Raw genomic sequence first — 23,560 nt, forward strand, 5'->3', positions numbered from 1 at the left:
GGAAACTGAGGCACAGAGTGCTTAAAGTGATTTGCCAAAGGTCAATCCATAGGCTTGTGACAGAGCTAAGACTAGCACCCAGTTTCCTGACCTCCAATCGAATGATTTTTCCATTATATCCCACTTTATACTTGTTTGGCAGCTAGCCATTCCTGAATTAAACTTAAATCTAAAGTGGAGGATTAAGGAAAATATTATATATGATTTATCCCACTTCCACCTGTCATCTTAATAATGGATGGGACTAACTGTGCCTGCCACCTTTATTTTATTCATGGATGTGAATAACTGTACCCTTCATAAAAGTAATGATACCTAGTCTTGTTTGGCTCACAGGGATACAGTGAAGATTTTTAAAAAGATATCAGATATAGAAACACCTTGAAAAATTACTGGTCTTTATAAATAAAATTGATTGGTGAATAGCTTTTTATTAGGGACCTGCCTTGTTTTTGCCAGTCTCTCTTCTTTGAGACTGAGCCCTATCAGTAAATGCAGCCCAGTGGCTAGGATTCATTGACGGGGGCCCTTCAGATGTGGATTGTATGTCAACCTGAGTAACTTCTCAGCATTTACCTTCTGTTTCCTAGAACCATGTTCGGCCTACAGTCTGGAATACCCTCTGCTTCATCTTGGGTCACTGATACCTTCTGTTTGCCTCACCGATGCTGAAATTGCATGCATGATCTCTCTGCTGTCACTGCCTGTGAAAATTCCAATTCTTGCTCCCTCTCTTTGTACTCAACTTTATATACTCCAGTCATACTGAACACCTTTCTGTTCCTAGAAAGCTCCATGGTCTCTCTCCCTTCCCTTCCCAGCCTTTGCCCATAAAATTCTACTGCTTGGAATACTTTTCACACCTCTTTGCCACTGTCACCCACTGCTTGACCCCATTACTTGGCCAACTCATTACGTATCTTTTAGGTGTCATCTTAGATGTCACTTTCTTCACCATTCCTCTCCACTGCAAGCCTAGACAAGATGTTCTTCCAATGTGCTAGTTCATGCACCTGTTATTTCTTTCAGACTTAAAACTTAACCATGTCTATTTTAATTGCTTATATTCCTCTCTAGACTGTGAGCCCCATGAGTGCAGAGGGCCTTGTTTGCTTGCCTACCAGTGTATAGCGAATGCTTGGCACATAGAAGAGTTAACACATATTTGTGGAAAGATGATACTCATGCTTGATAAGGATTTACATGTCACAAACTGCGTTCACCTTTATTTATCTCATTTCATCCTTACAGTAAACCTATGGTGTGGTTATTATTCATATCCATTTTTCAGATATAGAAACCCTGAGAAGGTGTTAGTTGACATGTCCAAACTCACCTACCTAGTAAGTGACAGAGCTAGTACTTGAACCCAGGTTGTTGGAGTCCAAGTTCAGTGTTATTATCATTACATCACAACTAATTTTGTTTGGTTATAGAATAATTAAAAGTCTAAAGCAGGTGATCAGGGGATAGAAATAATTAGAGCTTCTCTTTAGGAGAATAAATCTGGCAAAAAGAAGAGCTTGAACCATGGTGGAGGCAGTGGGGGAAGGGTGGGGCAGAACACCCATAGGTGAGAGGCAAAAAAATGAATATTAGAACAAAAACTAAGAACTAAAGGCTAAGTTTTAGGGGCCACTCATAGTTAGAGGCCAGAAGAAAGGAGATGAGCCAGAAATAATACAAAAGAAGGATCAGTGAGCAATGTAGGAAAATAATGAAAATTCATTTTCCTAAAAGCCAAAGGAAGTGAGAATGCAAAGAAAGAAAATGTAGTTATTGATGGCAAATTCAATTCAGGAGGCAAGGAAGAAGATTGAGAAAAAAAATGGGGGAGGGGTTGGCTGGCTCACAGAAGACTTTTGAGAGATGGAATAAGGAACGGTTTGTAAAGGTTTCAAGAAAGAATAAGGGACAAAGTAAAGGAAGCAAGAAAGAAGCGATTGAAGAATTTTGGCAGTTTGTTTATTCATTCATCCATTGATAGACATTTGGGTTGTTTACAGATTTTGGCTATTATGAATAAAAGTGCTAAGGACATTCACATAGAAGTCATTGTGAGAACCTAAGTTATTTTTCATGGGTACTTAGAGGAATTTCTAGGTGGTTTGATAAGAGCGTGTTTAACTTTATTGGGAATTGCAAGTCTGTTTTCTAAGGTAACTGTACTATTTTGCATTTCTCCTAGCAATGTATGATGAAAGTTTTAGTTGCTACACATTCTCACCAGCACTTGGTATTGTCAGTCTTCTTAATTTTAGCCTTGATAGTGAATGTGAACAGTCTCTCATTGTGGTTTTAATGTGCATTTCCCTGTTGACTAATGGTGTTGAGCATCTTTTCATGTGTTTATTTGATATACATCTTCTTTGGTAAAGTATCTGTTCAAATCTTTTGCCATTTTTATTCTTGTTGTTTTTCTTCTTGTTGAGTTATGAGTTCTTTATAAGTTCTGATATGTAAATATATATTCAGATATGTGATTGGCAAATACTTTCTTCCAGTCTGTGGTTTGTCTTTTTCATTTTCTTAATGGTGTCTTAAAAGCTAAAGTTTTTAATTTTTATGAAATTCAATTATCAATATTTTCCTTTTATGATTTGTGCTTTTTGTGTCCCAGCTAAGAAATTTTTGCCTAACTCAAGGTCATAAATATCTTCTCCTATGTTTTCTTCTAGAAGTTTTATCATTTTAGGTCTTACATTTAGATATACAGTCCATTTCAAGTTTATTTTTCTATATGGTGTGAACTAAGTGCTGAGAACTAAGTTCTTTTTTTTCTTTCTTCTTCTTCTTTTTTTTCTTTTGCATGTGGATATCCAATTATTCCAGCACTGTTTGTTGAAAAGACTACCTTTTCTTCATTGAATCACCTTGACAGCTTTGTTTGGTATAGTTTTCTTCATGTTTCTTTTGCTTGAAGTTTATTGATCTTATTAGATCAGTGGATTTATAGTTTCCATCAAATTTAGAAAAGATTTGCCTGTTATTCCTTAAAAAAAAATTTTTTTGTTCTCTGCTTCTCCTTTTAGATTCCAGCTACGTGAATGGCAGATCACTATTGTCCCACAGTTCACTAATACTCTTTTCATTTAATTATCTTTTCTCTATGTGCTTCATTAATTTATAGTTTCCATTGCTATGTTGTTGGGTTCACCAGTCTTTTCTTCTGCACTATCTAATCTGCTGTTAATTCCTTGCAGTATATTTTCATTTCAGCTATTGCATTTTTCATCTTTAGAAGCTCCATTTGGATCTTTTTTTATATCTTCTATTTCTATCTTCAAAGTGTTTGTGTTTTCTTCAACATATGGAGTATATTTATAATAGCTGCTTTAATTGCCTTTGTTTGCTCATTCTATCAGCTGTGTCATTTCTGGGTCTGTTTCTATTAATTGACTTTTCTTCTGGTCGGGAGTCATATTCTCATGGTTGTTAATTTTTTTTTATCTTTTATGTTATTTTAAATTTTTATTGGAGTACAGTTGATTTACAGTGTTGTGTTAGTTTCTGCTGTACAGCAAAGTGAATCAGTTATACACATACATATATCCAATCTTTTTTAGATTCTTTTCCCATTTGGTCATTACAGAGTATTGAGAAGAGTTCCCTGTGCTATACAGTAGGTCCTTATTAGTTACCTATTTTGTATATAGTAGTGTGTCATGGTTGTTAATTTTGATTAAACATTAGACATTTGTAAATATTATGTTGTTGGTTGCTGGATTTTGATGCATCTCTCTAAGTAGAGTTAGACTTTGTTCTGCAGTTAATTTACTTGGGGTCAAATCGTTTTGAGTATTGTTTTTAATTTTCGTTAGGGCGAATCCAGTCTAGTCTTTATTCTAGAGCTAATTTAACCCCACTAGTAAGGCCATCTGAGGACCCTTCTGAGAACCCTTCCCAGTGCCTGTGAATTATGAGGTCTTTCCACTTTGGGTGGTAGGAACATGAACTATTCTTAGCCTTCTGGGAATACTAGGAATTGTTCAGCTAACCTCTGCATTCTATCAGTTCTTTTCCCCCTCTCATAGAGTTTTAGTTCACATATAAGCAGCTCAGTATTCAGCCAAAGATTTGAGGGGACCTTTGGACTTCTCTCTTTCTGCAGCTTCCTCTTTTCCAGTATTCTTCCCCACAAATTCTAGTGCCTTGGCCTCCTTGAGCACTGATCTCCTCAAGTCAGTGAGATCACTGGACTCTGGGTTCCCCTTCCTATGCCATGCCTTAGAAATGCCCCATCAATAAGCTGGACAGTCACAGGGCTTGTCATATTTGTTTCCCCTCTCAGAGATCAGTCTTGTGCTGCCTGTTGGCCAGTCTGAAATAATTGTATCACATATTTTTTCCTGGTTTTCTAGTTTTTTAATGTGGAAAGGTAATTCCTACAGCAGTTAATCCTTCACAAGCAGGAGCAGAAATCCTGTTTCAAATTGCTAACTTTTAATATGTTGCAACTTCTTGAATGTCAGAAATGAGACAAAAGGGAAAACCTAACTGATTTTAAGGAGATCACTTTGAATACTTAAATGTAATTATTCTTTCTTTCTTATTCCTTCCCTATCCATCTCCCCTTCCTCCCTAAAGGGTAGAGGATTCTACCTGAGATCTTTCCCTTGAGCAAATGAAACTTGCAAATGAAATTGCTTTCTATAATTTGTTGTATTTGGAGATGTACTCAGTATTTAAGGAGCAGAAACCACAGTGTTGTAGATATCCCTTTTTTTTTTTTTCAAAGTAGATGATATTACAATAGCTCTGGGTAGCTATTTCACTTACTGAATTAAAAGTTCCTAGGGTTTCACTTTGGCCCTGCTGTCATTCAACATGATCAGAACAAAGCTCTTTACCCTCTTCTATGCCTCAGTTGCTTAACTGTAATATCAAGGTACTTTAATGCAGAATGTAAAATTGTGCACATGGAAAAGTGAATTTTCCTGCAGCACAGCAATTGAGATATTCCTTTAAATGAAGTGCACTGAGAGAGTCAGGCTTGGATCTCCAGTTTACTTACAAAACCTACCCACATTGAAAAAAGATAAACCATGAACACTCAGTTGTTAACACCCAGAAGAATTCTCTAAGTCTACTACATCTACATTTCTATAAATAAATAGTTATTTTCTTTTATCCTCCTCTTTAAGAGTAAGACAACTCAAAAAAAAAAAAAAAGAGTAAGACAACTCTTAAACACTAACAAGACTGAATGCCAGTAAAATTGTCCATTGTGGCAAAAATTTTCAGCCATTTTTTCATGTTAAAGGCTTTAAAATTTTTATTCCCCTCTGTTTATCCCCTCAATTAATCTTCCTTATAAAAATGCATATATACATATAAGTTAAAAACAAACACCTTCCCTAACTATGTACCATAGAAAACCACAGATGGCAATTAGTTTGACTTTATTTTATTTTATTATTTTTTACTATAAATTTATTTATTTATTTATCTGTCTGCGTTGGGTCTTTTTTGCTGCACGCGGGCTTTCCTCTAGTTGCGGCATGAGGGGGCTACTCTTCATTGCAGTGCATGGGCTTCTCATTGCGGTGGCTTCTTGTTGCAGAGCCCAGGCTCTAGGTGCACTGGCTTCAGTAGTTGTGGCACATGGGCTCAGCAGTTGTGGCTCGCGGGCTCTAGAGTGCAGGTTCAGTAGTTGTGGCACATGGGCTTAGTTGCTCCACGGCATGTGGGATCTTCCTGGACTAGGGCTCGAACCCGTGTCCCCTGCATTGGCAGGTGGATTCTTAACCACTGTGCCACCAGGGAAGTCCCAATTAGTTTGACTTTAAAACTAGCTTTCTTATTGAACATTTGTGTGCCTATTGGAGGATTTCCATGATGCAAACCTCCGCTAGAATGTGCTTTCAACTTTTCATTCAAGAGACTTAATCAGGAGCAACCAAAATGTACTGCTTAAAGTTTAAAAAATATATCAAACTTTAAACACTGTTACCCTGGAGGGGAGATCCTGGCTACAAAACAAATAGACTTCAAAGGGACCTCCTGACTTTCTCTAAACCACAGATAAATATTTGCTATCACTATGGTAATAGGTAGCATAGGGCCACTTTGTCCTTCACTTGTAGGAGACCTTGAAGATAGGTGTTGATCGCCACCATGAAAAGTTTTCCCAGTAGAGATAAATCATATACCTTTTCCCATTAAGTTCTAGTCTGACATACAAGGATTAATTGCAAGAGATTAATTAAGGAAGAGAGCTGAAAGCTAATTAGAAGGAGAAACTTGCAGAAATAAAAGCCAATAAACCGGCTTAAAAGATAAAAAGTAGATATTATTTTCTCTACTTTGACCTACATGTAATGAAGTACAATCAGTTCAACTGAAAGACTGGTATCCCTAATTTATATGTTTGTAGAGATAGAAAACAAGGGACTTCCCTGGTGGCGCAGTGGTTAAGAATCCGCCTGCCAATGCAGGGAACACGGGTTCGAGCCCTGGTCTGGGAAGATCCCACATGCTGTGGAGCAACTAAGCCCGTACGCCACAACTACTGAGCCTGCATTCTAGAGCCGGTGAGCCACAACTACTGAAGCCGGTGTGCCTAGAACCTGTGCTCCACAAGAGAAGCCACTGAAATGAGAAGCCCGTGCACCGCAACGAAGAGTAGCCTCCACTCGCCGCAACTAGAGAAAGCCGGCGCGACAAAGACCTAATGCAGCCAAAAATAAATAAATAAAATAAATTTATTAAAAAAAAAAAATCCAGCTGCCAATCCAGGGGACACGGGTTCGAGCCCTGGTCCAGGAAGATCCCACATGCCGCAGAGCAACTAAGCCCGTGCGCCACAACTACTGAGCCTGTGCTCTAGAGCCCACGAGCCACAACTACTGAGCCCGCACGCCTAGAGCCCATGCTCCGCAACAGGAGAAGCCACTGCAATGAGAAGCCCGCACACCGCAAGGAAGAGTAGCCCCCACTCGCCACAACTAGAGTAAGTCCGCACACAGCAACGAAGACTCAACATAGCCAAAAATAAATAAATAAATTTTTTTTAAAAAGATAGAAGACAATAAATACTATAAAATTAGTCTATGTTTCCTTCCGCTCCAGAGTAGAGATTTATAGAGAAGAACTGGAAGTACAGAATTTTCAGGATGTTTAAGCCATTGAGCTTACAGAGCATGAAAGCCCATAACAAAAATACTGACCTCCAAAGAGAAATAAATTAAATCTCATTTTAGTTTCTAAAAATGTTTTTTTCCTCATACTTTAGATAAGAAAAAGACATTTCCAACCTGGACAGATTGCAGGCTTCGCTAATATAAATCCTAATTGTGTCTCTTATCAGCAGTGTCATTTCTGAGTGATGACAGAGCTGTGATTAAAGATAAAATTCCAGGTCTATGTGACATTAAGCCTTTTAATAAAAGAAGCATTTATTTATTCATTCAACCATAATTTATTGAGGAGATACTTTGTATCAGGCACTGTGCTAGGTACTCTGGATACAAAACTGAATAAGAAAAATCAGTCATGCGTAGGATTTCAGTTGTTCCCTAATTCTTGAAAATTGAGCGAGCTCTGTTAAAAGCGGTGTAAGAAAACAGCTCAAAATATTATTTTTTTAAATCAGAAGAGCACATAAGGCCATTTAACCAAATTTCTCAATGCTGGAAGTTCCTCTAGAATGGCTGATACCCATCTGTTCTCTATTAGATCCCACAACCTCATCAGGCAACATATTTCATTTTTTGATGATTCTAATTATCATAAAGTTCCTCTGTGGTAAGCTAGATCTGTCCTCTGCAACTTCTAATACTGACCTTGAAGCTACACAAAATAAGTCTATTGTACTTTCAACAAGCAAGTCCTTCAAATATTTAAGGGCAGCCACCAACTTCACTTTCATTTTCCAGGTAAAATATCTACAGTGTCTCATATCATGTAGTTTTTAGACCATTTACCACTCTGGCTAGGTAGGAAATGACCTCTGTTTTATTTATATATGTAGCTGTAAGCTACCGATGACACTATTTTCCTCATATTTCCCCCTCTAAGATGTCAAACAAATTCTAAACTCTACTGCTGAACATTTTTTTCCAATTCTTTTTCAATCCAAATGCATTTCTAAGGTTTTTCTGTAACCTAAGGAATATTCAGATTTAAAAACACCTATAGTATTTCAATACAGCTATTTGGGAAGAAATGGAGTTGATGAGTAGGGACAGTGGTATGAAAGTAAAAAATAAAATGAATTCACCATGAGAATATTATTTATGTAGCCTACTGAGCACTCACCTACAATCACGGTAAAACAGGGAGGCAAGATTGCCGTTCCAGTGTCATTATTTTGGGAGGTAGGGAAGGGAAGGAAAGAGTCACTTCTATATCAGAATAGAATGTCATAATATTATCTGCATATTTCCATAGTATCTGTCATTGTATTATTTAGTTCATGAGAAAATAATATTTCTGGTTACACACCAACTAAACTGATAGGCAAACTGGCAGGTAAGGCTGACGTAACAAAGCGGGGTTGGGGGTGGCCACAGCAGTCTAAATATTCAGTAGGTACCTATGAACAGAATTGGTTCCCCCTGTCTCCATAAGCAGCTGAAGGGATGAAGGTGACTGGTTGAAACTGACCAGGAGATTAAAATGGCCTCTGAGGATGAAAGTACCAGGGGCCAGCTCCACAAGTAACATATCCTTCTGGTTACACTTACAGCACCTGCTAGAACATCCAGAAGTAAAATGCTTTCTCAAGTGGGCTTTTTAAAAAGGAGAACTAAAAAGGAACAGCAATAATACATCACTGAACTCTTGGCCCATGAATTTCCACGTGCGCCTGGTGCATATTTTATAAAGTTCTTGGAAAACAGGTGTTTCCCACCTGTTCTGGTTACAGTATTTCAAACTGATAATCTTTTAAATGTGTTATAACTCCCTGACTAACTTGAACAGGACTTCAAGAGAGACTTTTTCAAGCATATTGTTTTAAAAGACCATTAATTTTAACAACAAACCTACCATACAAAGTCATGAAGAGTATCTATTCTTAACAAAAGAATAAAGACAAGTCCAAATAGGGAATCCAGACCAGGGTCAGGAACTGAACTTTGCTCACTCACTGAGTTCCCTACAGAGCAACCTCTTAGTAGAATCACTTGGAGATTCCTTCTTGAGTCTGAAATACCAACAAGGTGTAGGTGGATACATTTTTTTTCAGTTTTGATAAGAAGTTTTACTTTAAGCTCATACTTATCTCTTAACATAACTTTGCCATCTAAAAGTATCTTTTAAAACTTAGTTCTTTATCTTGTACTTGACATTCATAATATAGTTTTAAAAGAATTTGTAGAGTCACAATAGATATGTAGAACTAAATATGGAATGAAGAGACATGAATTGTTCTTTGTACATCTGATTTGTTCACTTTTCTCTAAATCTAACTCCTTCTAGTCTATTTTTGCCTGTTTGTGAAGATGACTGGGCTACTGCTTTAATAAAAAGTATATAATTCTTTATATTCACTTTATCTACTATGAAATGACCAAGACTGATGTGTTCTCTAATTAAATATCTGTCCAAAAGCACTAAGCAAAAATGTAGACCCTTGATGCTCTTGAAAAACATTGACAGTTAACCAATGTTAGTACAGGATGTCCCTAACTTGCAAGTGGTTTGTGTTCTTAAAATTTATTTGTAAGTCAGTTGCCTGGGCTTTAGAATGCATTTTATGCCTACTTTTGTTTACTACTGTATCCCCAGAGCCTGAGATAGTGCTAGACACATAGTGGGCATCCAAATATTCGCTGATTGACTGGATGAAGTGGCCTAAAAGTGCACTTCACTAATAATGTAAGTGAACTATATTATTATTAATAATAATTAGCATTTATAGAGTACTTGGCCATTTATAAAACACATTTATATGTGCCTTATTTCGTCCTTTCTCACATTGATTCAATTTACAAATGAAGAGTCTAAGACCCCTAAATTAAAGAGAGAGCCATTGAAGCTACTTGAGAGGATTGGGTGTGAGATGAGGAACTTGAAATAAAGTGGTAACAGTGCAGGTGAGAACCAATTAGAGATAGAACCACCAGAACCTGGTGATGAACCTGATATGGGCCTCCAACTCCTACACTTATGCTACCACATTGCATCTAGAAATATAAGCTATAGATAAAATATCATCTATTCATACAAAATAGAGACTCAGAGAGAGTAGGGACTCATTTCTTTTTCTGCTGACACCCTTTTCTTTAGCAGTTAAGTGACTTCCTTATGTTCAGTGGTTAAGAAGAAGGACCCATTCACCTTGCAAGAAATGAGATCTCCCCAAAAAGATTACACCAAAATTGAGGGATCCTGCCTAGCTAGCAGGAAGACTGATGTGACTAGCTAAGCAGTATCCAGCCCAAGACCCCTGCTACTGGAGTAGTTTGGATGTAAAGAATTTTCTTAAGTCATTTACTCACTCTATGGCATAATCCATGTATTCAGAGGTGGAGGAGACATTAAGGGGTCCTGAGACAAATCTTCAAATCTGTACACAAATCCTTTCTGTAACATCTCTCGTAGAGGCTCACTCAGCCTTTGCTGAAACATTTCATGGGATGAGAAACTCAATGGATCTCACTGTGTCTTTTGGATACATCCGCTTTTTTAAGAAGTCTTTCTTTGGTCAAACTCTTGCTTTCTGAAAGCATCAGAGTCCATTTAATCCCTCTTCAAACATCTGAAGAATGCTAGCAATTCCTGAACATCCATAAATCCTCTCTCACAGGCGAAATATCCCAAGTTAATTGTTCATGATATAATGAGGTTTCTAATTGATCTCACCAATTCTGCTCAGCTTTCTCTAAATAGGAATATCTTGACCTGAACATAATATTCTAGCTATGCTTTGACTAGAGAACACAACAAAAGGACTATTCTCTTTTGTTTGGAGCATTATTTTTCTATTAATGCAGCCTAAGACTGCATTAGCTTTTTTGGCAGTAATGATGTATTGTTGACTCACATTGAGATTACAGTCAAATGAAACCCTCAGGTCTTTTTCACATGAATGGCTGATAAGTCACACCTCTTTGGTGGTATTACAGCTGATTTTTGAAAAGAGGAATTTATCACTATTAAGTTTAATCTCATAAGTTTTGCTCAAGAATCTTTCACACTGTTCCCTGAGTTGTCTTTCTTAAACAGTTCGGATTATGTTATCCTTACCCAGAAGAGCTACTGATTGATCTCCACTACCCATAGGATCAAGTCCAAAATACTTTGCACACTAGACCCTGTATAATCCAAACTGAGCCTTCAGGGTTAGCCTCATCTTCCCTCATCCCTGTCTCTTCTCCATTCCCCACCATTCCATACTCTCCAACCATTCTGAGCATTGACCTTCTTCACACATGTGCACTTTTCCATGGAATTTCCTTCTCCACTTTTCAATTATTTTTTTATACTTTAAGAGACAGCAATTTAAAAGTCCCAATCAGACTGTGAACTCCCTGAAGGCAGGAATATACTACAGTGATGTTCAGATAATAAGAGACATAACTTACAAGTTTTATATTTTTAAGTTTTTTTTGTTTCATTTTTCAAAGAAAAGAATATTTAAATCTCTTTCTTCAAAGCTAGTTTCTCCTCCCAACTTTAGAAATGCAGGTGAGTGGGGTTTGGCTTACTTGAAATAATATTTCTTAGGGATAGGGAGTAACAACTTTGGCAGTTTATCTGAGTGAACCAGATAGCTGCACAGGTGTGTCCAGAGGCCGTGTCATAAGGTGATTGTTTTCCAGAATCACAAAAAAACCCCACCTTTGCACCCAACACAGCACTGTGAAAAGAAGCCCAGCTGGAAGCACTGCAGGAGCAGAGGCATGAGGCCCTCTATGCAATCATTTCCTATGATATCAATGAAAAACCAAACAAAACCCCCCAGTTAACCTTTACATGCACCTTCTGCTGTTTTCCAACAGGTGTTGATAGATGTGTACCTTTCCATCTAAACTGCAACCCTTTGTACCAGGCCTTTGCAGATTAGAAATAGAGCCTGTGGTTTGGGTTTGCAAAGGGATGGAGGCTACGGCATTGTTCTTGTTGAGAAATTGTACTAATTAACTATCTGCCTTAGGATCTGTCATCCTAAATGGCTAACTTAACAGACATTTAGCAAGTCATCTCTCAAACATACGGTTTAGTGTGCCTGCAGACCAGGTACTCTGCCACAGAGATGCTTTAAACAACAAAAGGTAACAAATCGTTATTATTGATAATATTAATAATAATAATGCCTCAGAGTTCATATATTTGATAAACAGCTATTTAGCAGGCAACATGTTAGATGCAAGGGTAGTGTTTCTCGAAGTGTGGTCAGGACTACCTTAAGGAACTCACAGAACAATGTGATAAACGCCATGACAGAGGTGAGCGTGTGATAAGGGTGCACAGATGTAAGGCACATACATCGTGCACGTAACCCAGAATTTTGGAAAGAGGTGAAGTTTAAGGAAAGTCCTTAAGGATGAATAGGAATTATCTATCCTTTCATCCATCCATCCAAAAATATTTGAGTGACAACTTAGCTAAGTGGATGAGAGGTAGGACTTGGGGAGAGAAGCAGAAGAGAGGAGCATCTCAGGAAAAGAAAGCATGTGTGCAAGGGTCAGAGGATGAGAAAGAGCATGGCACCTTGGGGTAACACAGTGGTTCAATAGATAGAGCTGGAGGCTAGGGTATAAGCAGCAGTGATGAGGATGAGGCAGCGGGTTCTCAGAAAGGGCCTAGCATGCCCCATTAAACAACGTGGACTACATTATGAGGAAACTGGAGAGTCAGTGAAGGGGTTTTTTTGTGGTTTTTTTTTTTTTGCGGTACGCGGGCCTCTCACTGCTGTGGCCTCTCCCGTTGCGGAGCACAGGCTCTGGACGCGCAGGCTCAGGGGCCAGGGCTCACGGGCCCAGCCACTCGGCGGCATGTGGGATCCTCCCGGACCGGGGCACGAACCCGTGTCCCCTGCATCGGCAGGCGGACTCTCAACCACTGCGCCACCAGGGAAGCCCTAGTGAAGGGTTTTAAGCAGAGAAGTGACATTTTAGATTTCATAAAGATCCTTCAGAGTGTGGTATAGAGAACAGATTGGGAAGCAAGCAAGACAGAATAGAGAGAACCCTCAGGAGAACATTGCAATAATACGTAGAAATGATTTGCACCACCATTTGTAGCTGTGGGGATGGAGAGAAGCATACGTACTCAAGAGACACTGCGTAGCAGAATGGGACAGGCCCTGGTGAATGACTGAGGCTGGGTGAAGGAGAGAAAAGAACCGAGAATGAATCTCAGTTTTCGCCTTGATGGGTCTTTCTGGGTTAGACAGTGATGCTATTTGTTTAGGTTTTTATTTTCTCAGTGAGGTAAGAGGCAAACTGTTTGGCTGAGAGCAAGCAATGGGTGTGAGAAGGGGTCTTAGGGAGAGGAGAAGACACTTTGAAAGAGTCATTGCAGGAATGAAAGGGAGCTGAGGGAAAAAGGATTTCCAGGGAAGTTCGAGGGCCAAATTCAGGCTGGAAAACATAAATTTGCAGAGGTATCTCTCAGCACAATTGTGTTATTATTTTTCCCATTAGAGTTCAGCTAATTAGCTGAAGGAGCGAGAAGGCGAACAGTAGAATTGATCTAGAATGGGGATGTGATGGACAGACAAGGGGGCAATGGAGTTGAAAGAACTGACAGAAGATTCCAGAGAGAAAATCATGGGAGCAGGCTAGGTATCATGTCCATTTTTGCAGACAAATAGATATTTGGGGGCCAGAGAAGAGATAAAAGAAGTGGTCTAATGTGACATAACTAAATTATTAAAGAGAAGAAATAAAAATTAGAAAGAAAAATGGCCAAAAGTAACAAACAGGATTGATAGAGCATGTGGGCAGAAAGGGAGTCAGGGGTTTGGGGAGCAGGAGTTGACAATTACCTTTCTGTTGTTGCAAACTATACCTCTTCACTACGTCCCCTGCCCCAGAAAGGATTCCCCAGTGGGCCTATGTTCTTCTGAACTTTGGTAATCATCAGAGAGAGAGCTATTGTTACAACAGGGTGAGTGTAGTGTCCTACCCCGTTGGGTGTGTTGATATGGTGAACATGGGTTGTTGGAGAGTGAGGTGCCTAGTTCTTCTGACAGAGAAGTGGTTGATGTGACCTCCATTTACTTTTGCTTTTTATTTGGAGGTGGGAGTGGAGTCAGAGGGTTATTCATTGGGACACAGGATATGAGAAAAATGTAGGCATCAATTACAAAAGGAACTGATGGAAAGCCTCAAAGACCTCAACAAGGTCAGGTTGGCTGAAATAAAAAGAAACACAAATTCTTAATGGAGATTAAACAGTATAAGGGAGTGATTAAATTTTCTCTCTTTGATTTAACTTTAAAACACTGAAACCTTCTTCAGTAGCTGCCGAAAGATAGACTGTTAGCACAAATGATGTCATGCAGAAAGCATTTGAATGTTTTTCATACTTTTTTTGTTTTGTTTTAGGAACTGTGATTATGAAGTGTAAAGTAACATCGGCAAACATAGCTGATGCCTTGAAAGACTTCTGCTCCTGTCAGTTACAGGAAAGTTAGGATGACAAGTGAAATATGACATAGAAAGAGGATTGGTGTTTTGTTTTTGTTTGTTTGTTAACAAGACAAACTATCCAGGAAAAGAGCTTGTTTCTTAGAGATAAAGTGAGATGTATACAAAATGCCCAACATAATAGAAACTGGCACATTATACTGTGATCGCTAAACGATGATTTTCTCTTCTCCTCCTTAATAGAACAACTAAACATTAATACATAAGCATTAATAAAAACATTAATATTTTTCAAGATTGTGAAAATGTAAATACTTCTACATAAATGGGATTAATTGCACAGCACCCTTGCCTTAGGTAGATGTTCTCCATCACATTTTGCAAATTAAATTTTACAACCCACTAAGCAGAAAAAATGTGTACAATGCTATATTTTAATTTCATTTCCAATACTGTAATAGCTCAGGGGCATTTAAAAAATGCCTTTAAAAAAAATCATTCCAAAAAATTGCTCCTATAGCTGGAATTTTGGGTCAAAAAAGATTAAAAGTTGGATAAGTCAAGATAAAATGGAATGTGAGGCCCTTAAAATCTGAAAGCACCTAAAATCAACATTTCTCTTTCAGCATGATATTTTCAAGGGTTATCATTCTTCTTCAATACTGTTCCCTCTCCCTTTTGTATCATCATTCATTACCTGATCAGTGCTTTCCCTTCTCCCTATTTGTTTCGGTTCATCCTTTTTTTTTTTTTTTTTTTTGGACGCGCAGGCTCAGCGGCCATGGCTCACGGGCCCAGCCGCTCCGCGGCATGTGGGATCTTCCCGGACCGGGGCATGAACCCGTGTCCCCTGCATCGGCAGGCGGACTCTCAACCACTGCGCCACCAGGGAAGCCCCGGTTCATCTTTTGAAAACCTAAAGTTGCAGTTCTCATGCCTTCCCTCTGACTTTTCATTTTAGAATTTGTACCCTCTGTTTCGACTGTAGCAAGTCAATGTTATTCGAATTCATGTTGTTGCTTAATTAAACAACCATTGAACCCGCAGATTGGTAAGACTGGTTCTTGTATAAGCCTGGGCAGTTCCAAGCGTTTTTGGTAATGGCAGCGTCAGTGGACTAACTTTGATCCCTTCCTGGGCTCAGTTCTTGGACTTTCCTCTTTTCTATCCACACCCACTCCCTTGATGATCTCATCCAGTTTCATGGCTTTAAATATCATCTCTGCACTGATTACTCCCAAGTTTATATACTTAGTCCAGACCTCTCCTCTGAACTTTAAACTCACATATCCAACTGCCTACTCAGTATTTCCACTTGGATGTATCACAGGCAACTCATACCTAACGTGTCCACATATAAGCTCCTGGCATTCCTCTCCAAATCTGTTCCCTCTAGAGTCTTCTTCATCTCAGTAATTGGCTATCCCATTCTTCCAGGTGCTCAGGCTAAAAACATACTTACTTCTCTCTTTCTCTCATACCCTGCATCCAACCTGTCAGCAAATGCCGTTAGCTTTCATCCATAAAACTGATTCAGAACTCAACAGCTTTTTACCATTTCCACTGCTACCTTCTGTCCATGCACCATCAGATCTGGCCTGAATTATTGCAACAGCATTCTAGCTGGTCTCTCTGCTTCCCCCTTTGGTCTTTCCTTAACACACAAACCAGAGAAATCCTATTAAAAATAAAATGATCGGGGCTTCCCTGGTGGCGCAGTGGTTGAGAGTCCGCCTGCCGATGCAGGGAACACGGGTTCATGCCCCGGTCCGGGAAGATCCTACATGCCGCAGAGCGGCTTAAAAAATAAAAAATAAAATAAATTGATCATATTGCCCCTCTGCTCAAGACTCCAGTGGCTTCCAATATCATTCAGAGTAAAACTCAATGACTGTATAATAACTTATTGTCCAAACTGGGATCTCGTTGAGAGTGAAAGGGGATGCTACAAATAATTAACAGGACTTAAGTGATCTAGGTGTAAATTTGGGCCATCCTGGGCACCTACTTATGAGGCTCCACATAATCTCCCACACCTCCCCATTATCCCTCTGACCTCTGACCTCACCTGTTATACTACACCTCAACCCCTCTGCTTCAGCACCAGCCTCTTCACTGTCCTATCAGTAGGAGGCAGACTTCCTCAGGGCCTTTGCTCTTCCCCTAGACATGCCCATGACTCATTTCTGCTTCCCTTCAGGTCCTTATTTAAAAGTCACAGTGAGGGGCTTCCCTGGTGGCGCAGTGGTTGCGCGTACGCCTGCCGATGCAGGGGAACCGGGTTCGCGCCCCGGTCCGGGAAGATCCCACATGCCGCGGAGCGGTTGGGCCCGTGAGCCATGGCCGCTGGGTCTGCGCGTCCGGAGCCTGTGCTCCGCAACGGGAGAGGCCACAGCAGAGGGAGGACCGCATACCACAAAAAAAAAAAAAAAAAAAAAAAAAAAAAGTCACAGTGAGGCTTTCCCTGGGAGCTCTGTCTAAGCATTTAAAACCCCCTTCCTACTTCCTAGCCCCCTTCCCTGCTTTTTTTTTCTTTCTTAATTTACACTTATTATTGATACTATCTAACATTCCATATATTTTACTTACTTAACTTGTTTAGCACCTTACATTTATAATGTAATCTCAGGGGCAGCAGTTTTTGACTTTTTGCTGTGTGTCCCCAACTCCTAAAATAGTTGGCACATAGGAGACACTATATAAATATTTGTAAGAAGAATGAACGCATCATGACTAGTTTGAAAGGATACTTAGGAGTTGTGTAACATCCAACACAATTAGTAAACAGTATTATCATTTTACAGTTATTTTCATATAATTCGATTCAGCACCAGCCTCCTCACTGTCCTGAAGTATTCACCAAATGTACTCTGGACATTTATGCCTTGTGGGGATCCGTGCTAGGTTCAGAGGTGGGGGGTCTGGGAGCCACAGAGTGAATACAATGAGAGAGGAGACCAAGTTCCTCAGGAAGTGAACACTGTAGGAATAGAAGAGATGGGGCACATGATATTATAGTTACATGTGAATGACCAGAGTGCATGGGAGTGCAGACGAGAGAGAGATTACATTCAGTGACTTTTCAGACAATTAATTCCGATTACTGATCAGAAGCAACAACTTCCATATTCTCTGGCATGATTCATTTTCCTCATCTTCCAGAGCCCTCAACCTCTAATTCTCCCAGCCTGGTTTGTGTTCTCCACTCCTTGGTAGGAAGTTACCTTGTATGCCCAGATATACCTGACCTCCAGGTGTCTGTTCCTCATTGTCTGGCCTTAATTTTTCAATATGAATCATCAGTTACTAACTCAGCATTTTGCAATCTGATCTCTCAAAGTTTCCAGAAAATTACAACCAAATACTGGCAAAGTAAAACCATCAAACAGAACAAATATGAAGCAAGCAGATGCTAAACAGATTTTTTTAATAGCTAGAAAGAAGGTATTTGGCGGTGGGGGGGTGGGTATTCACCCATTGAAATCAATAAGTCAAAGTTTATTGATTTAATCTCTGGGTTTGTTCGAATTTTTAATGTAGCTCCTTTGAATAATCTTATTTGATAACCATCCTGTGGGTTTTCCTTAAACTAAAGCCATTTTTAAAAATGTGCTGTTATAAGTCTCTAGCCCCACCCCTACAGGAAGGGAGTAGCCCCAGGGTGTGGATAATTGAAACACTCTAAAGAAATATATACAACATTTTATTTTCAAAATAGTTCAACAAAATTATAGCTGAGAATATGCTTCAAAGCATAACATTAATAACTTAGAAGAATTACTTAAAGTGGTTACCAACTAGATAAAAAGTATTTCCCTTCTGCCCAACAAACAAATCAATCAAATAAAAAGTATGCTAAATGGTACCGAAGAACTGTAATACTCATTCCCATATAGTTTATTTTAAATGATCTTGGGTAACATTAAGTGCAAAGAATCTTTACTTGTTATTTTTCTATCTAATGTAAAAAAAAATTAACTTTATTATGCATAGTTCACATACCCATATTACAAATTATCAATTAAACTATAAGTTTTACAGTTTAATAATTACCAGAGCAATTTAGTTTTAGTTTTGTTTTGTTTTTAATTTTGGAGTTATAATAAAACCTAATCATATAAATAATTTTAAGGCAAGGTAATCATCCCAGCTCTGGCACAGGTTAGCTCATTACTTACTTACTCTGACCAAGTTACTCTGACTCACTAAGTCTCAGGTACTTTGTCTGTAAAATGGGGTCAATACTGGTACCCAACTAACAGGGTTCTTGTGAAAATAAGGGATGCAGAGGACTCTACAGAATGCCTGGCAGATGGGAAAGCTTCAGTAGTTAAGAGCTGCCACTATAACTCATGACTGATGCTGCTGAAAAAATAGGCATGAGCACATTTCAATGATTGAAGAAAACAAGTAGCTAACCAAAGAGTAGTGTTTAGAAAGCATTTCTACTCATGTATTACTTTGTTTTATATTTTCAGTTTAAAAATCCTAAATATTGTTTAGGACATTATACATATAAATACCTGTAAAAACCTGATTAATTTATCATTTTCTGCACATTTGTGCCATACTGACTTTATCACAAGGTATTGAAATATAATCCTTTTCAATGGCCTAAAGAGACAAACAGATACTCCGATCTTGCAAAGCATATTGTTTTCACAACATACTTGGGGAATTAATCATGCACTACCTCATATTATTTAATCAATCAGTCCATAAATTACCACATTTAATCTCTTACCCACTGGACTGTAAGGATTACAAAGGAAAGGAGTGTATATAGTTTTTGTATCTTTCACACTACACAGCTTGGTACAAAGGAATTTCAAACTAGTATAGTGGAAACAGCACTGGGCTAGAAGTCAGGAAATACGAATTTCAGCTGAGTAATTGTAGACAAGTCACTTAACTCTCTTCAGGCTTCAGATTACTCATCAGTCATGTGCTTTTCCATCAATGATATTCAGGTTCCTTTTCAAATGCTCTCATTTTAAGAAACACTAGCAAGAGGGATTTTTACCAATGTTTGTCATTTTAATACACAACTTCGTTTTTCCATATCAACAGGTTGAAAGAAATGGGACCCTTAAGTATAGATTTTGTTCACTCATGAAAACTTGCCAGGAACTCTGAGTTCTTGTCACTGTCTGTTCCATCAAACACAAATCCTTCAACCTGTTTTAAAAACAGCAAGCCCTCCCCTGCCAGAATTCCCCATCCCCTACCCTGTTTTATTCTCTCCTTACTACTTATCACACTCTGGCATACTGTATCTTTTACTTAGTTATTTATTCTCTATCTCCCCCTTCCCCACCCCCATTCCCAGTACCATGCCAAGCACCACGTCGGCCTGTGCCTTTTTTTAAAAAAAATGGAGATATATTTGAAAATTAAGAATTGTATGTATTTAAGGTGTACAATTTGACGATTTGATATACGTAAATATTGTGAAATAATCACCACATTCAGGCTAACATTTCCATCACCTCAGATAGTCACTACTTTTCGGTATGTGTGGTGAGAACACTCCAGATCCACCCTCCTAGTAAATTTCAAGTACACAATAAAGTATTGTTAACTATAGTCATACTGTTGTACATTAGATCTCCAGAACTTGCTCATCTTGCATAACTGAAACTTCGTACCCCTTGAACAACATCTCCCCCATCTGTGCCTTTTACCAGGATTTGGGGAGCACTTAATACTCCATCCCAGCATTTCCCAAGTTGTGCTCTGAGGATCTCTAGAGTTCTGAAAGATAGTAATCGGAGTTCTGCAAAAAGAGGGTTGCATGGGCAAATAAGTTTGGGAATGTCCCATCCTATACTTCCCACTTGGAGACATAGGACACAAAATGAGAATATTTATATACTTATAAATGTCTAATTTTGTTAAACCCAGTCAGTGTTTCCCAATCTGTTTTGGCCATGGAAACTTTTATTCCCAGAACACCACTGACATCTCAGAGGACATTTCTGCTCAGGAGAAAGCCATCTGGCAAATTCTTTTTTACCTTCATGTCACATCCAAAGGAATAGCAAATGTGAGAGAGTGAGCGAGGAGAAAGGCAGATAGCTCTTTGCTAGCAATTCTTAGAGCTAATGGAGAGAGAACATGGTTTTATGAAACAAATACTATACTTAAAGTCAGAAGACTTGTGATTTAGTCCTAGCGCTGTCACATAACTAACTAACTGTATGTTGTGGGGCAAATCGCCCTACCTCTGAGCCTCAATCTCCTCTCCTGTAAAGGAGACACGTTTTAGGATAACCATATGCTATTCTTTGAAACTGCTGACCAGTTTAGAAAGTTTCTGTGTAGTAGATTTGACTTGGATTTAAAAAGTATTCTTCTGGGTGGATTTTTCGGGCCTATATTTTTAAAGTCCTCTTTCAGATGACTGGTGTCTTCCACTCTGAAGACGGGCGTATCTGATTTCTTAGACATGAAACTACGGGACTCTCTAGGGCCCTAAAAGCCCAAAGAAATATTTTAGAATGAACAATGGAAACAAATTAAGTCTGGGATATATTTATGTTAGTCTGAGTAGTAGGATAATACCTAGAGAAAGCCTGAGAAGTCTTATTAGAATGGAGGACAATACAGGTCTATAGTATTATAAATAAGGAGTAAATGAAATTTGAGACTACTTATTTGATGCTAGATTAATTGGCTTATTTTTCTGATCACTTAATTTTCAAAGAGAGTGATTGAGGATACAGGGTTGTACTGAAAAATTAATTTGTAGCTCAGCACTAATTTATATTCCAAAGCAACATGCAAGAGGTAGATAATAATCATTTCCTAGGGGGCTTCCTCTGGTCCTTACCTTTGAGAAGACTCTTTTCTACTCTCTAACTCAGGAGGGAAAGATTTGTTCCCAAACCTGTCTCTGAAGGGAAGAAATTCTATGATGGTTTAATGTACACTTGCAAATAATGCTGTAGAGAGAACTAGGTGGCACTTGATGTTTTTCTTGCCATTGAAATATGTCTGCTAAAATAACAACTACAGTAAAAAAATTTTTTTAACTGGATACAAAAGGTGACTGCACATCGAAAGATCTATCTAACGTAAATTTTAGTCTCTGCTTGGAATGTGATGTAAGCATTGATAACAATAAGTAGTTTGGCTTTAAAGAAGACAAGATTTTGCTCTGCTGTAGGTTAAATAAATGTTCCTTTAGTCATCTCTAAGTAATTGCTGGGCCATTGTAATACATTCAGTATGATATTTGTTAAGCAAGCATGCCTGCCATCTGGTTACTGAAACTCTATTTTTGCTACTTCATAGGTACACATGGCCCAGTAGCACTGAGATGTAGGGAACTGATAGGAGCCTGTGGATCAATTCCAAAGCAATTTGAGAGTTCAAGCCATTCATTTGTTTGCAACACAAAGTGTTCTCCACAGAAGAAAACAATGAGTCTAACTTATCTGTCTCTTTCCTGTCCTGGTATCTTTAAAAATGTCCATCATGACAGGGTGCATGCAGGTTTACAATATTAAGCCAACTTTAGAGAAGAATGGAAAGAAGACTAAGAATGGAAAATAGTCTGTGTGCTGCTTGTACCACATCCTGGTCGGCTCTGGTGCCAGCAGCTCTGTTCCTGGTCTGAGGAGTGTCCACAGAAGAAGTAGCTGGGTAACATGGCAAAAGTCCATATGGGTCTATGGTAGGAGGGAGAAGAAGTTTCTAAACCAGTCCTTCCATCAAGTCCCTGGCAAGCACCCCTGTCCCCCAAACCAAAGACAGAATTAGCAGCACTGAGTACAATGCCTGACACACATAGTAGGGGCTCAATGAATGTTTACTAAATATAATCATCTGGGAAGTCTGTGAATAGTAATATAAATGACTGCTAGAAGAATGATTATCTTAGTCTCTGTAGCCATTGTAATACATGCATTGGATATATGCTTAACACCTGGTTCAGGCTTTCTCAACTTTGACACTATTGACATTTTGAGCTAATAATTCTTTGTTGGGAACAGGAGTGGGAAGGATGCTACCTTGCCACTGTAGGAGGCTTAGTGGCATCCCTGGCCTCCATCCACTAGATGCCAACAGTGTCCCTCTCCCCAGCAAAAATGTCCCCCTCGTGATGGGGGGTAACAAAATCACTCCTTGTTGAGAACCACTTATCTACTCTGTGTGTTTGTGTCATGTACTAGAGTTAGAAATACTACACTCTCTCTTCTCTTTTTTTCTGCATTGATATTTCTTGATCTACACGTTGAAGATATTTTATTCTTTTAATCTGCTTTCTCTCAATTGCCTCTAAATTCCATTTTTCACATATCTCAGTGGGGAAGGGCTTTCTAGGTACATCTGTACAAGTTAAAAAAGACATGTTTCCCCCTTAGGAGAGGGGAAATATGAACCAAAGAGTAAATATTCCATACAGAAATTGGACTAGTAGCTAAGGAGGCTGTTTTGCAGAATGATATTGAGATGATCTTGCGCCCAGGAGAGACCCAAGACCCTAAGCTGCAACTGATGTGTATGTGTGTCCAAAAAGAGTTTCTGCATCTTAAAAGAAACTACCTTCATTTGTTTGCTATGCACTCTTGCAATCTTAACAGTAAAACTCCTCTGTTATATAAAAGAATCCTTCTGACAAACATATTTTTTTTCTCCCTTGGCTTTGTTTTTATTTACTTCCTATTTATGTTAACAGTTTCAGGAAGATACCAGCATGGGCTCCAGGAACAGGCTGTCTCAGTAACTCTTGCCTCTTCAGAAGCACAGTAAGCAGTCCTGCTAACTGAAGAAATCAGTAGCTGTTTAAACCTCTAAGGTAAAATGATAATGTTGCATATTTACTCTTTCTTAAAATGAAAAAAATTAAAATCTTAGAAATCTGACTTAAACCTAGCCAGTGGGCAACCTGCTTGAAAATGACTACACATCCATGTCTAAGGGTGAGAAATAATTTATGACAAATAAAGCTCATGAAAAATTCTAATTTCATTCATGTTGCTACAAGTATACCTTCATGCTTTAAAAAAAAT

The 23,560-nt window shown here is 38.7% G+C and overlaps 1 protein-coding gene across 2 annotated transcripts in view; it reads right to left on the reverse strand.

Moving 5' to 3' along the window:
* The window catches only part of NTN4 (netrin 4), a 109,125-nt gene that overhangs the window by 81,653 nt on the left and 3,912 nt on the right, over nt 1-23,560 (reverse strand). The window lies entirely within an intron of this gene.

This window comes from Physeter macrocephalus, chromosome 6 (assembly GCF_002837175.3).
Source record: "Physeter macrocephalus isolate SW-GA chromosome 6, ASM283717v5, whole genome shotgun sequence".
Lineage (NCBI taxonomy): Eukaryota > Metazoa > Chordata > Mammalia > Artiodactyla > Physeteridae > Physeter > Physeter macrocephalus.